The sequence below is a fragment of the Herpailurus yagouaroundi genome, unplaced genomic scaffold (assembly GCF_014898765.1).
Source record: "Herpailurus yagouaroundi ecotype Mexico unplaced genomic scaffold, PumYag 139, whole genome shotgun sequence".
Classification (NCBI taxonomy): domain Eukaryota; kingdom Metazoa; phylum Chordata; class Mammalia; order Carnivora; family Felidae; genus Herpailurus; species Herpailurus yagouaroundi.
The window spans coordinates 30,671,273-30,684,308 of record NW_024412394.1 but is presented as its reverse complement, the minus strand read 5'-3'; the positions used below and the strand labels follow the sequence as shown (position 1 = coordinate 30,684,308).

Here is a 13,036-nt window from a genome sequence, read left to right as displayed (position 1 = left end):
GCTGGAAGGCTTCCTCCCTATATCTGCCTATACTATCAAATATTTTCTTTCAGAATATACAGTTTTATCACAATCAGATTAAAACCAAAGCAGACATGCTCCAATAAATAGAAAAGGAAGCTGAAAAACATGAATGGATCCTATTTTAAAGACTTAATTGTATTAGATAAACTATAATGTCAAAAGGTAATTTTCTCCTGTTACCATATCCTATTTTTAAAATATTTTGTTCCAAAGCACTTTTATAGCCTAAAATTATGACATGGTGGGCCATTATTATTTCAGAGAAACTACAAAAGATTTTAGAAGTTCTTTATTCTGAGGAGGATAACGTTTTACAGCTGAAAAGCTTAATTCTGTTCTAAAACACAGTATATAAAATGATTTTAAGAGTGTGGTGAATGAATATATCAATTTGAGTATGACAAATATTGTGCATTATATTTTTTGAAAGTCAGAATATAGCATAACATATATCAACCAAATTATTACATCATTTTAGGAAATATGTAAAGCAATGCAAATATTAAGATTTTGTGGAAGATTCTTGGTTGTATATCTTTAACCTATGTCTATTTTTTGCAATTATATACACAAAATGTGTTTAAGGCCCATGAGTGTTTTCCTCTTTGGCTGAATTTCACAATTCAAGAGTTTTCATGGACCTACTATCTCAAACAGGGACTATATACACACATATATATGTATTCTTGATAATCAAATTAGTCATATGTAGGTATCTTGAAAGATAAATGTTCAGTACTAAGAGTATTTCTGGATTAATAAAATACTAAGAAACTAAATATTCTCTTTGGGAAGTTGATAAGAAGGATCTCCTATATCAATAAAATTACACAGAATTCTCTTTTACTTCTTTCATAAATTTTAGGCAAGTTCAGTTTACTTTGACAAATTTAGCCTGCTGGCTACTTAGATCAATGCTATAATCACCTGATATAAAGATTTACAACTAAATAAGGCCCATGTGTCCAGATTCAGTATTTAGTATGTGAACACCATAAACAGGGGGAAAGATTAAGAACTGAAATTTAAGTTCTAACTCAAACTCTGTATTGAACACTCAAAGCATCTGAGCCAAAGGGCCTGAAGGACAGGATAACAGTTGTGAAAAAAATAAAACATTCCATTATTCATGGCAAGTCAAATTCTTTTCACTGTCTGGTTCCTGCATGCTCTAAGTTAATGTGAGTTTACATCCCTGCTATTACATGGTACTATCAGGTTGAGTATCTGTTATGTTTGGAAGCCTATGTATAACTGTAACTATTTAGTATATTTAGCTGACACTACACCAAGCACAATTTAGCCCAGTGAATACAAAAGTGGTGTTCTATATTGAGGATGCTAAGAGCAATTAGATTCCTTGGACTCAATTCTTAAAAAAAACCCTACGTAGCAATCTTTGTACATTGCCTGGTGGGAGCAACATTCACAATTAAGCACCTAATAAATGACTGCAATGAGGATAAGCCTTTATGTATTATACAGGCCACACTGATGTGTATAATCATTCCGAAAGGAACTGGTCACATTAGGCAAGACACAAAGGAAAAAGAACTATGACAGTGCTACTATTATCTATAAAGTACTATCAAAGTACTTGAAATTCTTCTACTCCCATTGGAAATTAATAAAATAATCTAATATACAAAAGTATTTAAACTGTCTGAAACACATGTTTACAAAGTACATGTTCTTTTTTAACAGTTAAATCAGAAATAAGAATTAAGGCAGATGCTACTCTCAAGCATATTTAATAATGTAAATGTTTCTATTATCTATAAGCTTTCTGCTACCCACAGGAAAAATTTCAAAGTTTACTTGTCTGGTATTTAAGAATCTTAATAATTGGGTCCCAACCAATTATATGGTAGTATACACCACTACTCATATAAGGTTTCTGCAATATCTAGGTTAGTCTACTAATTTATTCAGTGTCCCCCCAAAATACTTTACACATTGTAAACTCATACTTTCATTCATGCCTTTCCCTCTGCACCTCTTGGCACATGTTCAAATGTTACAATCCATAAAAGCACTAGCAAAACGATTCTAACTTCCCCATTATAATCTTTACTACAACTAAATATTATCTCTTCCTAACTAAATTCATATTCACTGACTCAATGACTCAAATAACATTTATATAATTAATATTATATCAGTTTATTTTTTTTTAACATTTATTTTATTTTTGAGACAGAGAGAGAGAGAGCATGAACCGGGGAGGGTCAGAGAAAGAGGGAGCCACAGAATCTGAAACAGGCTCCAGGCTTTGAGCTGTCAACACAGAGCCCGACGCGGGGCTCGAACCCATGGACTGCGAGATCATGACCTGAGCCGAAGTCGGACGCTTAACCAACTGAGCCACCCAGGCGCCCCTATATCAGTTTTTATGTGTCTATTTATCTACCATCCTCTATCTCTCTCTATATCTACATTATATCACATTTATGCCATAGCATACAGGAAAGTGCCTTGTCCATTCTGATGCTCCATAAGCAACTGTTTAAAAAAATGAACTGATGTGGTAGGCTGAAAAGTCCAACGCTTATGTAATTACATTTTATTTGATCTCTGATTTTATTCACTTTGTCCAAGGATGGATCCTTGTTTGATTTCTTTGAGACCTTTCAGAGCTAAAAACAGAAGAAAAGATGCTGGAAGGCTTCCTCCCTATATCTGCCTATACTATCAAATATTTTCATCAGTAATGATGACAACAATAATAATGATAAACAGGAAATACAAACCCTAGTCAGGTCCATTTCATATAGATTTATGCCATATATGAACTTAGGTAATTTGTCTGTTCACATACAGATGTAAAAAACTCAACAGGTTTCCAATACACAGAAAATGCAAGAGGCTAGAATTAAAATTATCCCAAATTGCTATTATATAAATAAAAGAGCACAGTTCGAAAGAACGGAAGTAGATATAACTGTCAAGTTGATATTAAGGTAGAGTAGTATATTCATGCATTATATATCTATTGGCCATGTGAGGTTAAATGGAGATATTTGTTTTTTATCAATTTGGAAGATATCTTTATATTTAAAATAGTCCTCATAAAAAGAAAAGGGTAAAAAACTACAAAATGAAGTCACATTGTTATTTTTGTTAAACAATTTTCAAAACATACTTAAAATTCCTAAAGCAGATGTGCTAAAAAAGCACATTTTAAAATATCATTTTATTAATGTGCTTTCTAACTACTCACATACAAGTTTAGTGGAAAGTACTACTATTCTTTCTTTTTTACCTGATCCTTTTACCAGTGTCTATTTCCTTATACTTTTTATTTTATTTTTTTTGAGAGAGAGCGAGCACAAGTGGGGAAGAGGGGCGGGGGGGGGGGAGAGAGAGAGAGAGAGAGAGAGAGAGAGAGAGAGGAGAGGAAATCTTAAGTAGGTTTCACGCTCAACACAGAGCCCAACATGGGCGTTGGAGCCCAACATGGGGCTTGGTCCCATGACCCTGGGATCATGACCTGAGCCGAAATCAAGAGTTGGACACAACTGAGTGAGACCTTATTTCCTTATACTTTTAAAGATAGTTTCATAATTCATTTGTTTTTTATTGTTATCACTCTACCTATTTTATTTCTGTCCTAAGCATGTTTCATATTTAGACATTTTCATAATATTTACTTAATTATCCTTTCTTAATATCCTTTCACCTAATTTCATTGTGATCTAATCATTGTCTATCTCATCACCACACATTTTTGTCTTATCACCTTGTGTATGTTGTGCCACCTGCAAAAACATTCAAAATCATCTACCCCAATTGGACCATTTCTTCTCAAAGGAGAAAGCTGAAGTCTAGAAAAATCATTTGATTTTCTCTGAATCAAAGTGTCTGAGAAAAATCAACTGATTTTTCCAGACTTCAGTCTTACTCCTCACAGGAATCAGTTTCCCAACACAGCTTAAGTAAGATGGTTGTCGATCATCGATCTTTGGAATGATTTTCAATTTATGCTCCTACATAAGATAATAACTATAATAACAGAATGAAAATGAAATTGACTCAATGCTAGAAAACAGTCAAATATTAACATCCTTGGATACCCATGAGGAAGCTAAAACTTCTAAAACATATGGTATAACCAGGGACCCACGAAATTCTCTTACTCCAAGGCTTAGAGCACTTTTGCAGAAAAAATAAAAATGAACTTTTCACTAAATAATATATGCTAAAATATGTATTTTTTGACATTAAATTTTCAAAGCTTTGAAAAGAATTGTCTTGATTTGCATAATATCCTCGTGTTGCAATTCAACTTCAAACATTAGAGGGAAAAAGAGGCAGAGATTAATATGTTTTTAACACAGATTAAAATGTACTTGTCAAAAAGAGGTCCATAGGAAATGTGTTTTTTCATTAATAATCAATATTTTCAACACTGATATTGGTAATATTTTTTTTAAATGAAGAATATCCAACATTAGCATTTGACCTTTGAGACTGGGAATTCATCTCTTGCTTTTTTATGTTAATTTCTTTCCTTAAGTAAGAAAATTTATTTAAATTATATAAATAGAGAAATAGGATTATACTCTCAGAAGTCATAATTAAAATATGACCCCAAAAGTATTTTTTAATTTAAGGAAAATCACTATTAACAATGATCAAGCACCATCATCTATTATTCGGATTGTATTTACAATATTTGCCTGAACAAAATATGTTTTAACATCAAAAGATTTATAGCAAATATGTTGGCATGCAAACAGTGTTGGTATTCAAATTCTTAAAACAATTTTTATGTTTCAGTAATTCAGAGAGAGGCTATACGTATACAGCTTAATTATTGTGTTACTTAAACATTAATTACACTCATCATGTAGATTCTCTTGAAATAAAATCACTCTGTAAGTAAAAATTCATCATATCCTAAAATTATGTTGCTGGCGTTTTAACGATGTACTTTCCAAAAGTAGTGAACAGAACAGGGTGAATAAATCCTTAGGAACTTCTGCTTTCCAGTGTGTTCCCCATAAAAAGTTTATTTTCTTAGAGTGTTCTGTGTTCTATACTCTTCTTAATGCTTAATTACAAGCCATAATATATTAATAGGTTTTCTAAGCCAGTACAATTTTTTCAATCAGGCCACAGGTCAGAATTTTCAATTAACTTTACAGTTTAATTCAATAGATTTCAAACATCATTGGTACAAGATCATTTCTGGTGCTCATAAAAAATACAGATCCTTGACCCTCATCTCAAGGGAATCTGACTTAGCAGGTATGGAGTAACACAGGGGAAGTTCAACTTTTAGCAAGCACACAATGTTACTTATTCCAGGTTGTCTTTGCATCACACATGGAAAAATGCTGCTGTAGTTAATTCTCTGATAACAGCTACCTATGTGAGGACCTTCTTTTATTCACTAAACATTCATATTTTTTCTCTCCTTTGTCTCCTTCTCATCTCCTCTGTTACATCCTTCCCTTTCTCCTCTTCCTTCCAGATGATATTCTCCATTGAATAAATATGGCATATACTTTATATGAGTTATCTTGTATAGTATCTCTTGGATGTTACTGCATGCTGAGAGATACTATGACACATATAATTATTACAGCTGAAGTCTAACTGGATATTCCATTTTATCCATTCATAGCATTTAGTACTTATATGCAAAATAAGGACTATTTGGAGAATAAAAAAGATACAATCTGCATCGTACTGAAAATGAACTAGCATTGAAAAAATCTTAAATGTATATGCTAGTTAGGAGTAGCAAATGAAAGGTCTTGAAATGTGTGGTATTTTTCTCTCACCACAGTATATGGGTAACAAGCCTGTGGGACCGAGAGAACTGTTCCAGTGACATTATCTGAACTAGAAGCCAAATCCCTTACTTTGGATCCAGCTGACAAGGTGATGAATAATATCACCAAACAGGCACTTCTCCCTTTTGACACCACTAAATGTCAGGTCAGAAACTACCATACTGGAATCCACGGAGCCTGATTTAATTTTATTTGGCTCTATTTTTTCAGGGATAAAAAGGAAATTAGATCCATCTGACCTTGAAATACTCTTATTGAACTAATTTTACAAATATTTTAGAGCTTTCTTAAAAGCACAAAAAAGTTATTGTGACTAGATACTGAAGTCAAGGAAAAGCAAATGGGAAGTAGCATACTTAATAAATGTTTTCATAGCTCTCAGTCCACGCAACTGAACTATTAGCTGATGACAAGTTTAACCACTGAGCTATTTCAGTGTTTCCAGTTACAGAGTGGCAGAGTATCTCCTAGGATAAAACAAAAACAAAAACAGAACAAAACAAATAAAACCTCTAGTTGATTTTCTTAATGTTTCACAGATTTCTGAACTTAAGTGAAATCTACATAAACATTTTTAAATGCTGTAATCTGAAAGAACTCTGTCTATGAGATACTGGTAATGGGGATGCTGCTGCCTGTGCATCATTATCACACTGTCTCTATTTTTATTTTGAAATTTGTGATCAAGTGACAAACAGAATATATCACTGACCGTCAGGCTAAGGCAAGTTTATAACTATGTCAATGTGATATGAAAGAAACATTTTCAATGTAACCATTATCTCATTGTTTATACCCAAAAGTAAGTTTTATTTGATGTATTTTATAACATGTTTAAGCAAATTCAGCAACTCAAGCTAAAGAATTTTTCTATTGAGATATCATCTCATACCTGTCAAAATGCTAAAATCAACAACACAAGAAACAAGAGGTGTTGGTGAGCATGTGGAGAAAGGGGAACTCTCTTGCACTGTTGGTGGGAATGCAAACTGGAGCAGTCACCCTGGAAAAGAGTATGGAGGTTCCTCAAAAAGTTAAAATAGAACTACCCTATGACCCAGCAAATGCACTACTAGGTATTTACCCAAAGGATACAAAAATATTAATTAGAAGGGGCACATGCATCCCAATGTTTATAGCAGCATTATCTACAATAGCCAAATTATAGGAAGAGACCAAATGTCCATCAACTGATGAATGGATAAAGAAGATGTGGCATGCATATATCTATATCATCTATATCAATATCTATATCTATAATATACAATATTACTCAGTCATAGTAAAGAATGTAATCTTGCCATTTTTAATGACATGGATGAATCTAGAGGGCACTATGTTAAGCCAAATAAGTCATATAAAGACAAATGCTATATGATTTCACTCATGTATGGAATTTAAGAAACAAAACAGATGAACATAGGGGAAAAAAGAAAGAGGCAAACCAAGAAACAGATTCTTTAAGTACAGGGAACAAACTGATGGTTACCAGAGGGGAGTTGGGTGGGGGATGGGTTAAATAGGTGATAGGTATTAAGGAGGGCACTTGTGATGAGCACTGGCTGTTGTATGTAAGTGTTGAATCACTAAATTAAACACCTGAAATGGTGTTTTATTTTAAAAAATGGTCAAAAAGGCTACCTTGTGTTACATCATTGATGTTAGAATAGAACTCTGTATAAACCTTTCTTGATGTTTCCTGTCAATAAATATCAAAGCATTAAAAATAAGCATACGTTTAACATAATTTTAAAAGTTTATTCTAAGTAATTACAAAGACAACTGCATAATGATATAGATGGTCACCATATTATGCAATGAATTAAATGTATTATAAAAGTGCAATAACAGAGGACTACTTTAAAACTATTATATATTCCAAAGAGGAAATATTATGTAGATAACTCTGACTTACAGATGTGAAGATTGGTCAAAATGTACTATCATAAAATTTCTGATTATAATTTTTATATTCTTATTTTGTATTATATGGCCATATTTAAAAAATACACATAACAGATTTACACGCACATGTTTGTATAGATAGAAAGGAAGACAGCTAGATATTTAAAATTTTCAAGATATATTCTAATGTAGGAACAGTTATTGTCTCTGGGAAATGGAATTGTAAGTACTTTTCCTTTTTTTACTTCAGGCTGCTTGTTGATTTATATCTCTACAATAAACATGAGTATTTTGTAAGTAAACAATAATGAGAGTATTGTGTAAATGTTAGAATAACAAATCTCTAGACTATAATAATTGCAATTAAAATAAAAATTTTAAATATTTTAGCAACATAAACAATTCTGTTTGGCAATATGTGAATACACAAATTGTATATCTGCTAAGATTCCAACTTTGTGTTATAAGTTATCTGGAATGGAGCATAGAACACTGATGCCAAAAGTACTAGATTCTAGAATTATGAGGGTTTTTTTTAACATTTTAAATGTTAATACTATTATAAAGTTGTTTGAAAAAAAAAGTATGATATCAGGTATGTACATCCAAAATCATAATCTATAAATATGAAAAGCCTGTCCTGGAGTTCACACATTCAGTAGTTATTTATTTCTGAACATCTGGTAAATGGGTAAGTTCCTGACTGACTATAAAAGTAGAATGTGGGCTGTGACTACATGAGCGTAACTTTTTAGATTAAAAGTTAACAAGTGTAATCAGCTGGATGTTTTATTTATATTTGCTTATAGACAATGGCATGATGTCTGTATATTTTTAAAAGGAAAAAAGCAAATTCCAGGAATTAAAAAGTAATTCATCTAAACCTTAATACCTTAAATGTATCAATCATAAACATGGAATTTGCAAACACTCTTAGAATCCTAAACCTACATGGGACACCTGGGTGGCTCAGTAGGTTAAGCATCCCACTCTTGACTTCGGCTCAGGTCATGATCTCATAGTTTGTGAGTTCAAGCCCCGTGTTGGGATCCATGCTGACAATGCAGAGCCTGCTTGGGTCTCTCCCCGACCCGTCTTTCTTCCCCTCCCTGCTTATGCTCTCTTTCTCTCTCAAAATAAATAAATAAACAAAAAAAAAAAAAAAAAAAAAGAGAGAGAGAGAGAGAGAGAGAGAGAGAGAGAGAGAAAAGAGAAAAGAATCCTAAAACTACACAGGAAATATGAGTTTAAGTGTGGAAAATAAACACCATGGCCATCATTCCTTCATTTACAAACATCTGTGATATACAGGCACTGTGGTAAGATCTGGCACAGAAGTTCCTTATTCAGTCACATAAGACAGTCCCTTCCAACTGAACAGTATGATCTGGTTGGTGAAGATGGGCTCCAAACACCCCCTCCCCCCACCCCCCGATAGTTCAATGGCCACAGATAATATGAACTTTTATTTCTGGTCTCAAGGCCTTCAGTGAATGAGAATTCCGGAATATCCCTTGTGGAAGGGGAAGTTCTTTCATGGGTTAGTGTAAAATAAGATGGAATTTGCTCCATGTGAGGTTTTCTTTCTTTCTTTCTTTCTTTCTTTCTTTCTTTCTTTCTTTCTTAACCATGCAACATTATCTTTTATTATGTATGGGCTTTTAAAATTATTCCCTCAATCTCTCCATACACAGGTAAAAACAAATATACTATTTAACATATTGGAACTTGCAAATATTGACCATTGCCTAGAGAACGGAAAATTATCCCTAAAACATGCTTAACCAGGAGGCCAATTCATCTGCCGACCTCCAAGAACATGGAGATGAACATGATAGACAGACTGTCCCCCTTCTGAACCTTCATTTATCACCATTCGATAACCCTTCTTTAGGCCCAGATCAGCAGCACATTTTTTGCCAACAATCATTAAATGTCCAAGAAGACTTTCATCATCATCTTCTGCTACAGAAATCTGGGATATATGTTTCTTGGGTATCACCAGAAAATGTGTTGGTGCTTGAGGGGAAATGTCATGGAAAGCAAGACACTGGTCATCTTCAAAAATGATTTTGCCTGGGATTTCCTTGTGAATGATCTTTCCAGAAGATCGTGTCACCATCAGGCCAGGTGACGTGAGCCTTGGTGATCTCATCAGCCATCTCGGCCTCCCTCCAGCGCCCATATAAGGCTTTCTTAACCATTCAATTACATTCGTTAACAGAATGGAGTTCAATAACATAAATAAAGTAAAATAGACTGAGAAAAGAAACAAGCTATTAAATAAGTGATCAATGTTTTAGGGAGATGAAGAATTTACAAAATGTTCACATTCTATTTTGTAGAGTGTGCATTCAGAGTATAGACTCATTTTAAGATGGCACTTTTTCAGAATCATGGTCTACCCACTAAAACAGAATGAGAAATCAGAGAAAAGTCAAGGATTAAAAATTATTAAAGATGAAAAAACAAGAGCTACAGTTAGTACTAATTGAATTGGAAATGATCTAACATGCAAAATAAACACTGAGAAATATTGTACTTTAAAATATTGATTTAAAATATTTAATTTTGTTGTAATAATTATGATAATAAATAATTCCCCCTAATTACTGCAAATCACCATTTAAATTGCAGAGAAACTATTTTTAATTCAATTTCTTTCATTAATTGCTTCTATATGAATGTCATATGAAGGAATATTATAGACTTTCCCTCACCAACAGCTTTGATGAAGGAAAGACTATCATCAGATAAACCAATACTTAGTGATCACTTACACTGTGCTAAGCACAGTGAGCGCAAAGATTAATGTAGACCCTAACCTAATTGAGGAAATAGTGTAGTGGAAAACAGAAAAAAAGTTTTCAAAATACTTTCAATATATGATGTACTATTACTGCAAAACTTTAATGCACATAAATAGTCCTAAAGGCAACACAGAGGCAGTTACTAATTTTCCATGTAATAATCAGAGGAAGCAAGTGACACAGTAGGAATGACATTTGGGAGATGATTTCCAAGATATGCATGACTTTCTCAAGTTGAAAAGTGTGAACAGCATTCTAGACAGAAAGCAACAGCATAATCCAAGGCCTGAAGGTATGAATGTATGTGATATTTTGGAGGCCTTCTGGTGTCTCTGCTAAAAAAGTTATATTAAAGTTATATTGTATGAAGACTGGGACAGGCCATGAAGTTTGTTATGCATGTAATGGAAAGCCACTGACGTGATTTCATGAAGGGTATGATCTGTCCAAATAGAACTTGAGCTCCTAACAGACAAGGAAAAAAAGTAAAAAAAAAAAAAAAAAAAATAGGAGAGATTACTGGAAGACCCATACCCTTAAATCCAAACGTCATATTTCACGAAAGAACAAGTACTCAGTGGTACTGGAGAACAGTGAAGAAACTGAGAATGGAGATGAAGAACATTTATTTGGACTTCAGAACCATCTCAGTAGTGCAATGGAATTTAAAACTTGAATGCATGGGATTGAAGAATGAACAAAAGTAAATTCATGTGTATCAACTAACATTTTCATACATTTGCTCATCAAATAAAAAACAAACAATGAGCCATGTGGCAATTGTTTGAAAGAGAGGCAGAAATATTGAAAAACACTGTTGCTTAAAATGAACAAGAGCAAAACAATCAAAGTGTAAGATGACAGGAAGGAGACAGTGGAAAAGAGGATATCAAAGGTATGAGAGAGAAATATGGCAAAATCCCAGGTGAGGAAAGGAAAGCAACTGAGAACACAGGTGTAAGATTTGGAAGGTGACACTGCTTTTTGGGAGAGAGAGAAGTGAGGACATGGATATATTTGGAGGTTGAAGGATATAATCTGGTAGAGTTCACACCCAGCAACTGGTTTCATTGAGTTAGTTGAATGAGCAGTACAGTAGTAGCATTTAAGGGTTGAAAAAAGTAGTGAGATTTGAATTGGCTGTTTTGGGGAATGAATGAACTATGGCATTCTGGATAGGAAAAGGGACAACTGAGTACCCTGGAAGGTCCTATGAATACAGAGACCATGAGCTCTATTGGAGTCAATACGTAGTTGCTGGATTCTCAGGTAAGTTGACATTTGATCTGTGTCTTTGAAGAAGTCATAGGATTTCAATGAGTAAAGAAAGATGACAAGGGCATTTCAATAAGGGAGATAAACATAAAGGCCTAGAGGTGATTAAGTCTGTCATATTTATGGGCAAAATAATTTGGGGACAGTTGTCCACTAAAAGGTATATGATAGAATGTTAAAAAGAAGGGGGGGGGGGCGCCTGGGTGGCGCAGTCAGTTAAGCGTCCGACTTCAGCCAGGTCACGATCTCGCGGTCCGTGAGTTCGAGCCCCGCGTCGGGCTCTGGGCTGATGGCTCAGAGCCTGGAGCCTGTTTCCCATTCTGTGTCTCCCTCTCTCTCTGCCCCTCCCCCGTTCATGCTCTGTCTCTCTCTGTCCCAAAAATAAAAACGTTGAAAAAAAATTAAAAAAAAAAAAAAAAAAGAAGGGGAAAAGATTATGGCTAGAAAAGAGAATAAGAGACAGCACTAGAGAAACAAAATTGAGGTAGATGGAGAGGACCCTGACTGCCACATAAAGAAGCTTGAAATTCGTTCTTTGGAAAATAAAGGAAAAGGCTTTTAATAAGGGGATTGAATTAAACAGAAGATTTTAAAAGGTAAAGTCTGTGGTGGGAATGTGAAACCCAGACTGGATTGATAGAGACTGTATTTATGTAACCATCTACCTAGAAAATCTAATTCTCATCCATTAACACCAATTCTGAAAACTAACATACTTTACACAAACCATAGGTTTAACTGAGTAAGTTGGTTCATTAATCAAATAATTAGTTCAATTAGAGATTTTCATTTCAGTTGACCAGTTGTTTCAGTAAATACACATCACTATGAGCTTTTTTGTTATACTATGATTTTCTCCACAAGATTCATGAACATTCAGAAATTGAATATTAAGATGTTACATTCCTTGTTAACATTTACTGAGTTCCCCATCCTCTAAGCATATGTGGTCAAAACTACCACATTACAAGTGAATACAATTTGCAATTTGTAACACAAAGAGAAATTAACCAAGCGTCGTACTTTTCTGTCTGCATCCATAATGACACATCCACACATTGCCATGTTTGCTTCCCATCTCAAATAGTCCTCTTGTTTCCAAGAGTATAGTAAAATTAATCTAACTACTCAATGGACTTAAACCGTATTCAATATTCAGTTACCATGGCATTTCTGTGTGTGTGTGTGTGTGTGTGTGTGTGTGTGTGTGTGTGTGTGTGT

General features: G+C 33.9%; 1 protein-coding gene and 1 pseudogene across 3 annotated transcripts in view; both read right to left on the bottom strand.

Moving 5' to 3' along the window:
- The window catches only part of ADGRB3 (adhesion G protein-coupled receptor B3), a 743,632-nt gene that overhangs the window by 554,392 nt on the left and 176,204 nt on the right, over positions 1 to 13,036 (bottom strand). The window lies entirely within an intron of this gene.
- LOC121029639 (histidine triad nucleotide-binding protein 1-like) lies at positions 9,354 to 9,907 on the bottom strand (annotated as a pseudogene).